This window comes from Pogona vitticeps, chromosome 6 (assembly GCF_051106095.1).
Source record: "Pogona vitticeps strain Pit_001003342236 chromosome 6, PviZW2.1, whole genome shotgun sequence".
NCBI lineage: Eukaryota > Metazoa > Chordata > Lepidosauria > Squamata > Agamidae > Pogona > Pogona vitticeps.
In genome coordinates, this window is record NC_135788.1 from 66,468,169 (window position 1) to 66,483,862 (window position 15,694).

The window sequence follows — 15,694 nt, forward strand, 5'->3', positions numbered from 1 at the left end:
GAATTGTTTTCACTCGGAGCAACTCTTTTACTAGAATCAGACATGATTTCATCTTTTCCGTAAGACACATTTTTGCCAGGCAAATCAAGGCAAATATACATAAAAAGCACACGCATGCATACACGTACAGGCACACACATACACAGACATCTCCATGCGCGCACACAAGCACGCACAGACACCTTTTAAGTGAGGTCAAAAGCACAGATAGAAGTTACTTTCTTGGATGGCAAGAAACTCCAGAATCCCACAACCCCACATTACTGTTCTCATTTCTGATCAAATTGTGACTTTCACATGCCCTTTCCTAAAACTCACCTTTACCCTAAACCCTTTAACTCACTGGTTCTTAACCTTGGTTACTCAGGAGTTTTGGACTGCAACTCCCAGAAGCCTTCACCACCAACTGTGCTGACTGGGGTTTCTGGGAGCTGCAGTTCAAAAGCATCTGAGTAACAAAGGTTAAGAACCACTGCTTTAACTTACTAGAGGCTGTAAACAATTTGTTGGTTTTACTTGCTAACTCATTGGCCAAATGACAATTTCATTCCAGAAATGGAAATATATATCTATATTGGCCACATTTTATTTATACTTGACAAACAAACAGCATGACATTAATTTAGAAAACTAGGTTTCAAGTAAATTTACTTGTTGTGAAACAAGGACTGTAAACTTACTCAACAGCTGTAAAATATAAACACAATCAGTACATACCTATTACATAGTAAATTACATGCAAAATATTAATATTTAGTTATTAAACTGTCCATATAAATGAATAAGAAAGAGTCTTATGTAGCTAATAAAAAATATCATATAAGGTCAACACCTACTTGTTTCATGTTAGATACAGAAGTACATACCTACACAGACTATTTCGACTGATTGTTGGTGGGTAGATGGATACAGGCAGCTCCAACTGTACAAGCTCAAGTCTCAGTTTCCAGTATAGTTACCGAAGTCTAACTACCAAAAATGGAAATCCTATCCCATTTGGGGGTATAGTGGGAGAAATGGGCCCAACAGTATGATCCCTGTTTTCATGTTTGGTCTAAATACAAGCATCTTTTAGTGTCTGTGTTTTGTTTTTTTGGGGGGGCGGGGAGCTCCATACCTTTGCCTTACCTCAGCATATATCCAGGCCCTCTAACTGTGAGTGCCAGTCAGAATTTTGAGCGTGGGGATTTTTCCTTTTTTGCGCTGGCATTCCCCTGGGCAACTTGGCTATGTTCTGATGTGGGAGGGTTCCTCCAAATGCAAGCAATTAGCTTCAAAAGGTTTCAGCTGCTTCCTGCTGCTATCTTCCCAGACTGTTGTGGTGGGTCAAGGCGAGGCTTCTCCCACCTCCTTCCAACTCATTTTCTGTAATTTCCTCCTTCTGTTTTCATCTACCTCCTTTCTGATTCACAGAGCCAAGAAAAAGTTCCTGACAATAGCTAAAGTGGGTAATATTTGGTGAAGAGGATAATGTGATGGATGCAGACTGTCTCTGATCAGGCTACTGATTGCTGCTAACAATTTCCTAGGGTAAGTGTTTGGATTTTTAGAACCATTCTGATCCCATCCTTTCTTCATCTGACACCTTTTTGAACTGGGCAGTAATAACACTGCCCATCACAGTGTGCACCTTAACCCATTCACATTCATGTCCCTTCTCTAACCTATTCTTCACCTCTCCCATTGTAGTTGTTAGAATGTTAAGCTCCATATGAATAGTTATATCATGTGCCATCAAGTCAGAATTGACTTATAGGAACCCTAATAAGGCTTTCAAAGTAAGTGAGATATTTAAGGAATGATTTTATCTGGTCCACTCCCCCAGTAAGTTTCCATGGCCTTGCAGGGATTGGAATCCAGGCCTCCTTGTTCCTGGTTCATCACTGTCCCCTACACTACACTGGATATCCCTCATCAAGAGAGTCGTATCTATTTTATTACTTATGCAACTCTGTAAAAAGCTTTGTACAATTACTTTGCATAGATTAGGCATCCTTCAGTCTCGAGAGACTATGGTAACGTGCTCTATATGGGGGACTTGGAACAGCGGCTAGTGTGGCTGAGAAGGCCAATTCGAGAGTGATAATCCCTTCGATACTGAAGACAAATACAATCTGTCCCCTGTCCAGCTCCCTGGCTTTGCTGCTTTCGTGACAGCCTCTTTGCCTAGGCCTGCTGGACAAGGGTCTCTTCAAATTGGGAGAGGCCATGAGGCACCACCTGCCTCCAGGCTGAACGCTCAGATGTCAAGGTTTCCCATCTGTTGAGGTCCACTCCTAAGGCCTTCAGATCCCGCTTGCAGATATCCTTGTATCACAGCGGTGGTCTCCCTCGGGGGGGTTCCCCTGCACTAATTCTCCATACAGGAGATCTTTTGGAATCCGACCATTAGCCATTCTCACAACATGCCCTAGCCAATGTAGACGTGGCTGTTTTAGTAATGTATACATGCTAAAAATTCCAGCTCGTTCTAGGACTACTCTGTTTGGAACTCTGTCCTGCCAGGTGATGCCAAAAATGCATTGGAGACAACGCGTATTGAACATGTTCAGCTTCTTCTCCTGCCATGCACAAAGGGTCCAGGACTCACTGCAGTACAGGAGTTTACTCAGGACTCAGGCTCAATAGACCTGGATCTTGGTATATGCCATCAGCTTCTTATTAAGCCATACTCTCTTTGTGAGTCTAGAGAACGTGGTAGCTGCTTTGCCAATGCATTTATCCAGCTCGACATCTAGGGAGAAGGTGTCAGATTTCTTTGAGCCAAGGTACACAAAGTCATGAACAACTTCCAATTCTTATGTGGAGATGTTAATAGAGGGAGGTGAGCCCACGCCCTGGCCCATGACTTGTGTTTTCTTCAGGCTGATTGTTAGTCCAAAGTCTTGGCAGGCCTTGCTGAAACGATTCATGAGTTGTTGGAGGTCTTCAGCAGAGTGGGCAACAATGGCTGCATCATCGGCGAAGAGGAAATCCTGCACGCACTTCAGTTGGCCTTTGCTCTCAATCTAGAGAGGTTAAAGAGTTTTCCATCTGATCTAGTCTGGAGATACTGTAGAAACCTTCTGCTGCAGTTCCAAAGGCATGCTTCAGAAGAGTGAGAAGTTTTTTCTTTGACAGATCCCGAGTCTGGCAATGTCGTCTCTTGCAGGGCAACAATGTCCATCTACAGTCTACGTCTACTCAATTCCATGTTGATGACAGCTGTCTTATGCACGTCATTTATTTCCTGCAGCTTGTCAGAAAAGCCATAGTCAGAAAAGCCAGGGATCATTGTCTGAACATTCCAGGTGCCCAACTTTAGGGTAGAAGTTTTCTTATGACTGTTGCATGGTGCAGGGTTATCAATCTGCTTGTCGGCTTTCACCCTAAACCCCACACACCCTGTGAGGTTAACAGACCATGGCAAGATAGCACTGTTAGCGTGGGGCCAAAACTCCAGAGGCTTAATGAGGCTCTGGCCTCAAGAAAAATTCTTAGAGTCAGGTTGAATGTGGAGCTTGGCAAGAGGACTCTGTTATGAAAGACAAGCCTTGAAACTAAGGACACTAGTTACACAGAGCCTCTTATCAGACTGCTTCCATTCCTCTCACTTAAATAGAAAAGTAAGAGACTTGGGGAGAAATGACATGAGAGTTCTTAGTGATTATAATATAGTATATTAGATATGGTTAAACATATATACATATATACAAGGCAATATACATTTGGCATAACATCATTCAGAGCAATAATAATATAGAAGCAAAATGACCACCAGACTTACTGCTGAATGGCAAATGTCTGTTCTGTCTCTGTTACATTTATACCCAGAACAACCTATCACATTTCACCATTTACAGCTGGTCTTGCTTAACAATCAAGCATTACATCAGCTTGTTTCACCTGTATGCTGTTAGTCATTACATTGGCTTTTACTCTACATTCGTGACTCTGCACTTCATTACAATATTAAAATTTCACTCCCTGTTTACCAAAAGAACAAAATCCTGACAAGCACCTTACTGGCTAGGGACTGCCCAGCTTAAGGCAGGCGGTAGCTACCTAGTGAGGTGCAATGACCCCTCCCACCATTGGAAGTAGCCCCTTGCTCCATGCTCTATGCAAATCGAGCAAAGACTTATAACCATAGCTTTGACTATGTGGACCTTTGTCAGCAAGGTGATGTCTCTGCTTTTTAAGATGCTGTCGAGATTTGTCATCACTTTCCTCCCAAGAAGCAGGCGTCTTTTAATTTCGTGGCTGCTGTCACCATCTGCAGTGATCATGGAGCCCAAGAAGGTAAAAGCTGTCACTGCCTCCATATCTTTCCCCTCTATTTGCCAGCACTCTCGTCTTTCACCCTCATTAAGAGGTTCTTTAATTCCTCCTCACTTTCTGCCGCCAGAGCGGTATCATCTGCATATCGAAGGTTGTTGATATTTCTTCTGGCAATCTTAATTCCATTTTGGGATTCCTCCAGTCCTGCCTTTCACATGATGCATTCTGCATATAAGTTAAATAAGCCGGGGGAGATTATACAGCCTTGTTGTACTCCTTTCCCAATTTTGAACCAAACAGTTGTTCCATATTCAGTTCTAACTGTTGCTTCCTGTCCCACATATAGATTTCTCAGTAGATAGATAAGGTGGTCAGGCACCCCCATTTCTTTAAGAACTTGCCATAGTTTGCTGTGGTCCACACAGTCGAAGGCTTTTGCATAGTCAATGAAGCAGAAGTAGATGTTTTTTCTGGAACTCTCTGGCTTTCTCCATAATCCAGCGCATGTTAGCAATTTGGTCTCTAGTTTCTCTGCCCCTTCTGCTTCTGGGAGTTCTTGGTCCACATACTGCTGAAGCCTACCTTGGAGGATTTTGAGCATAACCTTGCTAGCCATGAGATATTGCTCAGAATTTTTGAAAGAAACTAAAGGTAACAATTGTTCTTACTTTAGAAAGGTGGAAACCAAAGAGTCACTTTAAAAAATACTAATTATAATACTAAACTGATTAATTTTAGAGCCTCAGAAATATGACTGTAACTAATCTATTTTTAAACGCAGCCTTCCAACTGCACCGGAATTCGTGTGTGTGATTTGTCAGGGAGGGGAAGAGAGAAATGGCAGTATTGGCACCTCTGTCATCTACACCAACATGATGTGTCTACACCTTCACAGTAGCCAAGAAGAAGAAAAAATAAGGGAAGAAAATATCACTCCCTGTCCTTTAATTACATGCTTTAATGCCAAGCCCAGGAAGAATACCTAATATTAATTAAATGAGAGTTAAATAACTTGAGGATTAAATTTTTTTCGCTATTATTATCAATTAATACAAAAAAAGCGTGTCACTCTGCAGAAATACATTCCCAGCAGTCTCCTTCTTTTCCTCCAGCACTCCCACTGGCAGCTGGACCTCCGTCTCCCACTCCAGTCCCATCCTGACTGCCTGGAGACATGGATAATTTATGCCCCCCAGGAAAATTCATGCCCCCAAGCCCTGGAATCCCCTAGTTCGGAAGCTGCATCAGATGCCTTTTGGATGTGCACAAATACATTCCGAAGGGCCCCCTTCCCCCTCCGTGGCAGCCCCTCCCTCCCACTCCCACCTGATAAACTGCCTCCAGCTCTGGCTGTGACAGGGGAGGGCGGGGAGGCCTCCCCCTCTACATCCCTGACCCTCATCCTCAGGCACATGGAAGACTGCTATGGCTCCCATGCTTCCCATGAACCCCAGAATCTGGAGCCCCATGGTGGGGGAGCTTGGGAAGCATAGGGCATCCAATGGTGCTGAGCCTCCTCATTTCCCTGTTCAGAAGCAATGTGTTGTGGCCCAGGATAGGAAAGGAGGGAGACTCTCCCAAATCCCTCTCATGTCTAATGCTGGAGGGAGACTTGGATCACAGCAGGAAAAGTGAAGAAAGGGTCTCCCTCCCCTGGGCAGGCATGCTCAGGTGACTCATTCCCTTTTGGTGCTCGGCTGTGAGTTGGGGTGTGTGTTTAAAATGGTAAAAGAAAAGAAGAAGATTGAAAGAAGAATAGAGAGATGCCTCCTACATTCATTAGGAGTGGAAAGTGTAGCAGAGTTACAAATGTGGCTTTCCTCTGGTATCCCCTGCTGCCCCTCTGGCTCCTGATTGGCCAGTGAGGGGTGGGGTTCCCTTGCCTACCTTTCTGGCTGGCAGGGGAATTCTAAGGATAGGTTGTGGAGAGGCCGACATGTGAACCAGAGAGGAAGGATTGCCACTCTGCTCCACCTGCCCAGTAGAAAAAGAGGGAGGCAGCTACCCCTTCTGCTTACTGCACACTGGGAGGAGCAGAAGGAAAGCATTTCAACAGAAGATTCTCTTGGCCACAAGGAATGGGGGGGGTTCAACTTTGCAGCTACTGCAAATAAACAAATTGCACCTAATTCAGCTGACTCTTTCAGGAGTTTTAGCAGATAATAGAGAGGTCCAGAGCATGGAGACGGATGACAGAAATAAAAAAAAAAAGAATGGACACCAGATCAAGATCAAGCTGGACAAGAAGACAAAGGCCACAACCCTGATGTTGTATGCTTGTAGTGGGACTACATTCAAGACACAGCCTTGACATTTGAAATGAGCCTGAAGCAAACTGGCAGGGATAGACGCCGGCAAGAGTGGGAAGAGTCCAAACTATCTCACTCTGAAGGCAAAGGAAGAAATCAGAGGAATGAAAAGAACACGATTAAAAGGGAAGATCTAGAGCCCTTTGTGCAGCCCATAAATCCCTGCAACAAATGGGCTTCAAAAGAAGGTGTTTCAGCAGATGGGAAGAACTCTCTCACCAGGACCAGTTCCAGCACAGATTCAGTGAGTCAAGAACCAAGGGCTCAATAATAAGAAAGCATCATGACAGTTCGATAGGCAATGTGTTGGCAAGTACGCAGGCATAGGAATATGGATCCGTCACTTTATCCTGGAACTAGATCTGAATGATGAGAAGGGATCCTAAATCCTGAGTGCCTAGAACAACTCTGTCTGGTCCCTTAGACTATTAAACATCTACGGAGCTGCTGATTTCCTGGAAACAGATGTGGAAGCACTAAGTAACTGGGGAAAGACAAGAAGAGGAGGACAACAAAGAAGACGATGCTCCACTCCAGGAGGATGTGAAAGCTTGGAAATGGGGTTTCTAGGTTGTGTATTTAGATTTAGTGCAAAAAGAAGGCGCCGGCCCTTAGATCTTTTGGGGTAGTTGCCCTGAAACAGGAATTGTTAGGTGAAACCTTTTCCTCTGTTTTAGAGCCTCCGAAAACAACACATAGTAGCAGAGGGAGACTGAATCCTGTACAGTAGTTGTAAACCCAGTGGAGATTCAGGTGCAGGAGAAGACGTGCAGCCATTCAGAGAAGCAGAAGCTTTCCTTTCAGGAATAGAAAACAGGGTGATCGGTTTTGAGTGGAACAGCCATGGGGCCTGGAAAAATCCCCATCCAATTTGGGAAGGGTGCTTCCTCATCTTGCAGGGTCGGAAGAGCACGAGAAGAGTCTGGAGTCCTCCCTTTTCTTACAGGGCAGGGGGCTCTTGTCTTCAGCCTAACCCTAGCACAGAAGGCAAATCTTTTTCCTGATATCCTGTTTGTCCACCAGATGGGAGTTTTACTTCTTCATCCTATATGAGGCAATAATATTTGTCAATGTTTATACGTGGAAGGAGTCTCTCAAGTCTTCCACTTTCCCACTTGTGTTAAATCAAGGTGTTTGATATGGAGGACAGTCCAAATTATTTGGACCCCTGAGGTGGAAAATCCTACCCTCACACACCTCTCTAGGAGCCAGCATTAAACATAACATATGGTGTAGTCCTTGCTGGAGACTTCAAACCGGTTGCCTTACTCAGTCTATTCACAAAGCGGCCCCAGACATGTGAAAGGAGAAAAAAAAGAAGACAGACATGAGCTCTACAGCGAAAGGCAGAAGGAAACCACAGACCAAAAGTCAGCTCAAGGACTGACTCCTGCTTTTTCAAGAGGGTCTTGCCCTCTTGTGATGTGCGACATTTATCCTGGCTTAGGAATTTTGAAGCTGTGGCCCAAAAAGGGACTTTTTGCAAGCTCTTGGCAAGAGAGGCAGAAAAGCAATATGAAAACCTCAACAAGTGTAGCGTTCTCCATTTATTAGATCTATGGTTCTTGTTGTATTATGTAATGGTTTGTGAATATTCATATTGCTGTGAGGCGGAGCCGAGACAGATGCTATAAGAGGCGGAGTCAGCAGATTAAGAGAGTCTGGCAGGAGAGAAAAGCCAGACAGAGTAATAAAGTGGGTAGTTTGGAAAATTTAAGGTGATTAGCTACTGAAGATGTTTATGAATCTCTGTAATCAATAAACCAAAGTTTTATTTAAAAGAACTTGAAGTGTGGACCTGAATCTTTCTGAAGTAATGGTGATTTAGAGATCACCTGGTGGCAGCCAGCGTAAAAGAAGAGAGTGTTTGCCTTCGTATGCTCAGAGGCTTGAAGGTCAAGCAAAAGGGGCACGAGGGTGGACACCACAACAAGTTCTTTTGAAACTTTTCCCAATCCAGAAAGGGATCCTATCCCTGTCCTGGGCCCTGAAGTAATTCCTACCTTCTTGAAATCCTAGTAAGGATTTCGTGGTACAAATGTTCCAGGACAGGACAGGTTTGTCTTTGCCTCTCCCCAAACGGTTTCTGTGGCCTAGGAGGGACTTCAACCTCTTCCCCTGCAAAGTGGCTTCCTGAATCCATGCCTGACTCTATCCACTATGCCAGGGGATCTCTCAAGGGCTAATACAGACCACCTCCAACCCTTCTCTTGTCCCACTAGGAAGATCCATCTTGACCAGGGGAAGGCTCAGCCTAACTGTTAACTGTCTCTCGGTTTGCAGAGAAATAGGACCTCTCTAGATTGTGACCTCAGTCTGACATCAGAGGATTCTGATGTATGGCTAGGCTGACTAGGAGAATGGTGGGGGCTGCAGTCCAAGAAAGCAATGTCATCAAGATCTGCTTGGCATGTGATTAGCTTGCCCTAGGCTACACAGGCTGGCTCTTCTCCCTGAAGGCACAGAGGGGAATCAAAGTGCTATCCTCTTGACTCCACAGCCAAAATCAGAGAGCCAGCCAACCAACCTTTGTAACAATACCCAAAGGAACTGCTGTGGCTCTTGTGTTTCCCATGGTCCCCAGAGCCTGGAGCCCCATTGTCGGGGAAGCATTGGGCATCAGATGGTGCTGAGCCGCCTCTATCTCCCTGTTCAGAAGGAGCCATAGCAGTCTTCTATGTGTCTGAGGATGGGGAACAGGGATGTAGAGGGGGAGGCCTCCCTGCCCTCCCCTGTCACAGCCAGAGCTGGAGGCAGTTTAGCAGGTGGGAGTGGGAGGGAGGGGCTGCCACGGAGGGGGAAGGGGGCCCTTCGGAATGTATTTGTGCACATCCAAAAGGCATCTGATGCAGCTTCCGAACTAGGGGATTCCAGGTCTCGGGGGCGTGAATTATCTATATCTCCAGGCAGTCAGGATGAGACTGGGATGGGTCTAGCTGCCAGTGGGAGTGGTGGAAGAAAAGAGAGAGAGAGAGAGAGAGAGAGAGAGAGAGAGACTGCTGGGAATGTACAGGGTCCTCACTGGCCTGTCTTGATGTTTGGCTGATGGTGGAGACCACAGGCATGGGAAGACATGGCATTGCACTCTAAGAATACTAACCTGCAAATTTAAAAAAAATGCTGTAGAAGATGATAAAAAGAACAGATGTAAAATTAGGATCTTGGAACGGGATGGCCAGTCTGAATAGTACCAGCAGCAAGATGACCTGGAAAAGGGCAGAGCCAGCCCACTCCAGGAGATGCCTTGCGACAGATGGAAGTGAAGTTATCCTCGAAGGTGCATTCAGTAAGTCTTGAGCGACCCTCTCTACCACCTACCCCACTAGAGTGGACAATCATTCTGCATGTCTTGGTCCACTTTGCTAAAAACACCAAAGGAGAGAATTTACTGTATGTTTTTTTCAATGTTATTCAGCATATCAGAAATACATTATACTGGAGCTGTAAGCAGATTAAAAACAACAACAATCTCCAGATTCATAAATGGGAGGAATGTATTTAACCAATAATTCAGTTGTTTTGTGTAAGTCATATTTTGTCAGGAGGGAGAAATAGTTATGAGGATAAAATTGCTCATAATAAAAGGAACTGTTTTATTTGGCAATATTTTTTGGACATGCAAACGTCTGAAGTGAACATTAAAATATGCACTATGGCCAGAATCTTATATTTTAACTGGAGTAGCGAGTTTGCTTTAATAGACTACTCAGGCTTTTATTGATCAATCTACCTGCAGCAATACTGACTGATAAGATGAGGATCAAAGTCACACATTATTTTCAAGGTTAATATGCTTCTGACATGTTAGTGTAAGTTTTAGGCAGCATCTGAGATTGCTGCCACCCCCTAGAAGTAACGCACCTTCACTTTCTCCTCTATTCCTAAGTCCAGTAGTTACTAGAGATGTCTGCCAAAAATGAGATGCCCTTTGGACCGTACCTCAGCACTTCAGGAAGCAGGGCAACTTGACGTGGATTGCTTTGGGCATAATGCAAGTCTTAACAAGAACAATGCTTCCAAAAACATTATGTTTGCTTATTGGGTGTTAGAACAAACAGTTGGATAAAACATTTAAATTTTTCTTTCTTTTTTAAAAATAAAGGCAACATAAGGAAAGACAATAAAAAGAAGAATACACATTTGTTGATACAACTAAAAAACCACAAACATTATCTAAAATTAGTGCACCCACCTGCGGGACCAGTAGAGATAGATACATTTCTTCCAAAAGTTTGATTACGATACCCAATAAGCCTCCCAAAAGAACATTACCTCTTGTTTGGGTAGCTGCGCTACCAATACAAAGTTCAGACAATCTTTCCATATTTCATCAGACTTATTCTCTTTTAACAATCTTTTTTTTAATTTTATAACCCATCTCATTTATCATTGATTGCTTTATCCTATACTTCATTATACCATTCGGTCAATTGAAAAAATGCTTCAGTTTCCAGTTTCTCACAATCATTTATCTCTCTGCCATTACAATTTTCATAATTAACTGTTTTTTGCCCAATTATACTGTTCTTCTTCAAAAATAGATAATAATGTACTTTTTGGGGAAAGGTCTATTATTGGTAGATTTTTTTTCCATTTCTTTAAATACTAACTTGCAAAATGTAAATACAACATCACACTCCCACCCCATGGGAAATAAGTACGTACATCTTTCCCACATCTCCAACATATAATATCTGGAATCAATAACAATTTGACAAGTGACCTATTTATAACATTTTACTTTTTGAAAGAATTGTTTCCATGCATAAGAGCACTTTCTATAGAGATGAAGCTTGCCACCTTTCAGAGAGGTCAAGCAAAAGCTGCTCTTACTGACTAGAGATTTGCTCCCAACTCTGAAATAATGTTGTGACCAATTCGTACAAAAATGGCACATACTATGTGGATGATCCCTGGTAAGCAGCTTGCAAAATTTCAGACAGGTAGATTCAGAGGTTATGGAGTCATGATGGACACTGTTTATGATTCTGTTTTTCTTTTTTGCTCAGCTGATGCAAACTGTTGAGTTCTTCCTCTTACACCTCACCCAAAAGAATTGTGACTGTAAGGACGCAGAGAACCCTGGAAGAGTTGATCTCTATTTGCATGCTAGGGCTGTCCATCAATATACTCTTCCCCCTTCTCTTCCCCATGTCTTCTTGACTATCATTTTTCTCTTATAACGAGCTTGCAGGAGAAATGTAGCCATTTTAAGTGGATGAGAATGTGGTTGCCTGACTGTCTTTACGCCCTCCAGAACTTTGGACCTGTCTAATTCACTTTAAAAGAATTCACAGAGTTCTTATTTCAACTTGGAGAAAGCTTGAATTGCTCTCAGAAGGCACATTTCACATCAAAAAAGTGTAACAGATTTGTAAGTTTGGGGTTAAATTAAGGCTTTGCTCTTAAGCACGCTAACTCTAAAACAACCAGGAACAGCTAACTATGAAAACCTGAATATGGAAACATTACCACAAAATATTCTATCATTTATCTTTCAGAAAACCAATATGAGGTACAAAGCTTCCTTCCTCCTACAACATATGTACCCTCCTTTTAATTTTCATGCTACCATGGCCAGTCCTGTAAATCAGCGCAGGTCTGCTCAAGAACTGAACAGAACAAAAACCTCACCAAGTTCACTTAAAATTACTTTAAGAACATTGTGTTTAGTATTGCAGGCTGATAGTGGTCTTTTCTTCTAACCAGTGTGGTAATCTCCTAAGCTCTCTCTCACTTTGTCAATGTTTTCTTTTTTAAAGGGCATATTTAAATATATGGGCAATATGCAGATGAATTCAAATTCAACCAACTGATCGATAACCCTGCACCATGCAATAATCATAAGAAAACTTCTGCCCTAAAGTTGGGCACCGGGAATGCTCAGACAATAACCCCTGGCTTTTCTGATGACCTGCAGGAAATAGACGATGCGTACAAGACAGCTGTCATCAACATGTATACATTACTGAAACAATGATGTCAACGTTGGCTCGGGCATGTCGTGAGAACATGAACCAAAAGATCTCCTGTATGGAGAATTAGTGTAGGGAAAGCACCCCAGATCACAGCTGTGATACAAGGTTATCTGCAAGTGGGATCTGAAGGCCTTAGGAATGGACCTCAACAGATGGGAAACTTTGACTTCTGAGCATTCAGCCTGGAGGCAGGAGGTGTATCACAGCATCTCCCAATTTGAAGAGACCCTTGTCCAGCAGGCCGAGGCAAAGAGGCATTCCCAAAAGCAGCAAAATCAGGGAGCTGGACAGGGGACAGATTGGATTTGTCTTCAGTGTGGAAGGGATTGTCACTCTCAAATTGGTCCTCTCAGCCACACTAGATATTATTCCAAGGCCTCTATTCAGAGCATGCTACCATAGTCTCTCAAGATTGAAGGATGCCTACATGAGCTGAAGCATTGAATTTTTATTTTAGGAAAAAGTTGGTTGTGCTAAGGTAAGTATTTTGCCAAAGAAAATAACTTTCTGATTATATGTAAGACTGACCCACGGTAACATGGTAGGAATGGAGAAGGGAGAAGGACCACATGCTAAACTTGGAGAATTTTCTCAGACAGTGTAGGAGACCTTCAAATGGAGAGGAAAATTGTAGAGAGAAAAGTACTGCCACCCAGTTCTACTGCAAATATTTATTTCCCTGTGTGACTAAAGTCAGTTGCTGTTGCAAAAACTCTGCAGATATACTGAAAAATCACAAATCTTCCTTTATCTTTGTATCTTAACAGTCTGATTGCACTTTGCATTCTTCCATTCCCAGACTTACCACCTGAATTAGAACTGGACTTGGTTCTTGACCCCATCTGCCTTCTTATTCCAATAGTCCCATTATTCTCCAACACTCTTTCTTTGCTATCCCACTATAACATTTTTAGCTGAGCAACTTAAAAAAAGAAGAAGAAGGGAAGGAAAGACCTGCAGCTTCAGTCCTTCCTCTTTTGCTTCTTGTGTGTCAATTTGATCAATTTCTCAAGTGAAAACCGTTAAGCTGGAGACGTTGCAATCCGGTTTCCTGGATGCACCAAAAGCTAGTTCAGGGTTCTGGTCTTGTATATTAATTGAGCAGCAATAGATTATGGAATGTTTTTAGAAATGTATCCCTTGACATGTAGGAGCCCTAAATAAACTGTACTCAGTAAATAAGAAATGGTGGATTTTAGATAAAAGTGACACATTTCTTTGATCTTGAGAGACTTCTGCAGTTATTTCATCCAGTTGTCAAAAGTAACTGCAGTGTCTGGGATTAAAGAAACAGACTGATGTTGGTGTATGAATAATGCATTTTTCATCACAGTGGAAAGCTTAAAGTGCCATCTGTGCTATTATGATGTATCTGTACATTTGCAGCAAATGTTTGCAACTTGCAAACACAAAGAAATAACCTCTCTGTGCCATTCTTTAAATTCAGTTTCCTTGGTTTCTTCTGCTTCCGAGTATTAAACTAGGTAGACCTTTAAAAATACAGCTAGAAGGGCTTCTCTTCTCTTGTTTTATAGTAAGCACAAACAGCTCGATCCAATTTGAGACCCAATGGGAAGGCAGGAAGTGTTAAGCTTCCTCCTCCCACTGAAGTTCTGACCCAGATCTTGTGGCTTGTGCAACTTTTTAAAATTATTTTTATTTTTTTGCCCAAAGCAATCCGTTTAAATGAATGAAACTTTTAGGGGCAGTAAAAATTGCAAGTACATCCTGCTCATATATGGTCCAGGATCACTGGTTGGCAACAGGTTAAACTCCTTCTGCTCCACTCTAAAGACTGAATCTAGACTGAGTCCTCTTTATTTAATCTAAACTATGAAATATAAAAATGGCTACATCTCTAATGTGATGTTTAACTGGACTCTTAGCTACTTTTCTATTCTTTGTGGAACAAACGTGTAAGATTACTAGTAGAAAAATAACTCAATCATGAATTAACCTACATTTTGCATTCTAGAAAATAAAAATGTTTAGTACTAAAAACAGTGGCACCTAGATTTAACACATGAACAAACAGAAACCTGCTTATTGCAAATACATGCCTCAGGAAATCAAACAGATAACTGTACAAAATCAAATTAACTACATAATTTGAAGTAGTGGATGGAGAAGCTATATTCTTTCTGCCAAATAAGTCCAGGGCCAAATTGGGCAACTGACCATGAATTGTTAATAATCAAAAATCAGAATAAAGATAAAGAAAGAATACTGAAAGAATATTAGTGCCAAAATATAATTTTAACAACACTTCTGATGAATTTTAAAGTCCATATAAAGAGCAGATTTACATTACTAAACTCAATTGACCATGAACCAAAAAACCTGCAGATTGAAATGAGAGGCATTATCACGAAGAAATGCAAAAATACTATTATGTTAGTCAAAAGAAAAGGCTAGATGGCGGACTGAAAAAAACGCTAAGCATGGTTAAGGACAGGCAAAAAGCAAAAGTAAAAGGTTGTAGTTACAGGGTCAAAATCTTAAATGCAAATTCTGAACAACTAGAGACAAAGAGAACTATTACAACAATCCATGCAAAGAAATAGAAGAGAACAGCAGAAGAGAAAAAATATCTAAGATTCTAAGAATAAGAAAACACTTCCAGAAGATTGAATAAATCTATTTAAACCAAGATTAGGGATGCTGAAAGAGTAAGAAAAATAAAGAGAAAGTGGAAACAATATACTGCAGAACTATACAGAAGAGACACAAGGATTACATATGTCTTTGAGGATGAATCCTATAAACAAGAACCTACAATTTTAGAAAGTGAAGTGAAAACTGCTCCCAAAGTATCTGGAGGAAATTAATCACTAGGAGCAGATGGATACACCTAGAGGTTTTCCAAGCTACATAGACTGAATCTGTCAAAATTCTAACCAGAATATGGTAACAAATATGAAAAAATAAACAATGGTCCAGAGACTGGAAATGTTCAATATATATTCCAGTTCCCAAAAAAGGCGACATCAAGAAGTGCAGTAACTATAGGACCACTGCACTAATTTCCCATGCAACCAAGGTGTTACAACAAAGACTTTCATCATATACAGTATATCACAGAAGTGAGTACATCCCCTCACATTTCATAAATATTTTAGTATACCTTTTCATGTGACAACACTGAAG

General features: G+C 42.0%; 1 protein-coding gene across 1 annotated transcript in view; it reads left to right on the top strand.

The window, feature by feature from the left end:
- The first annotated feature begins 1,419 nt into the window (after window positions 1-1,419).
- Window positions 1,420-15,694, top strand: part of AOAH (acyloxyacyl hydrolase) — a 196,849-nt gene continuing 182,574 nt past the window's right edge. Inside the window, exon 1 of the mRNA XM_073003781.2 lies at window positions 1,420-1,530. The gene's annotated coding sequence lies outside the window, so the exon portion shown is untranslated. The remainder of the gene's footprint in view (window positions 1,531-15,694) is intronic.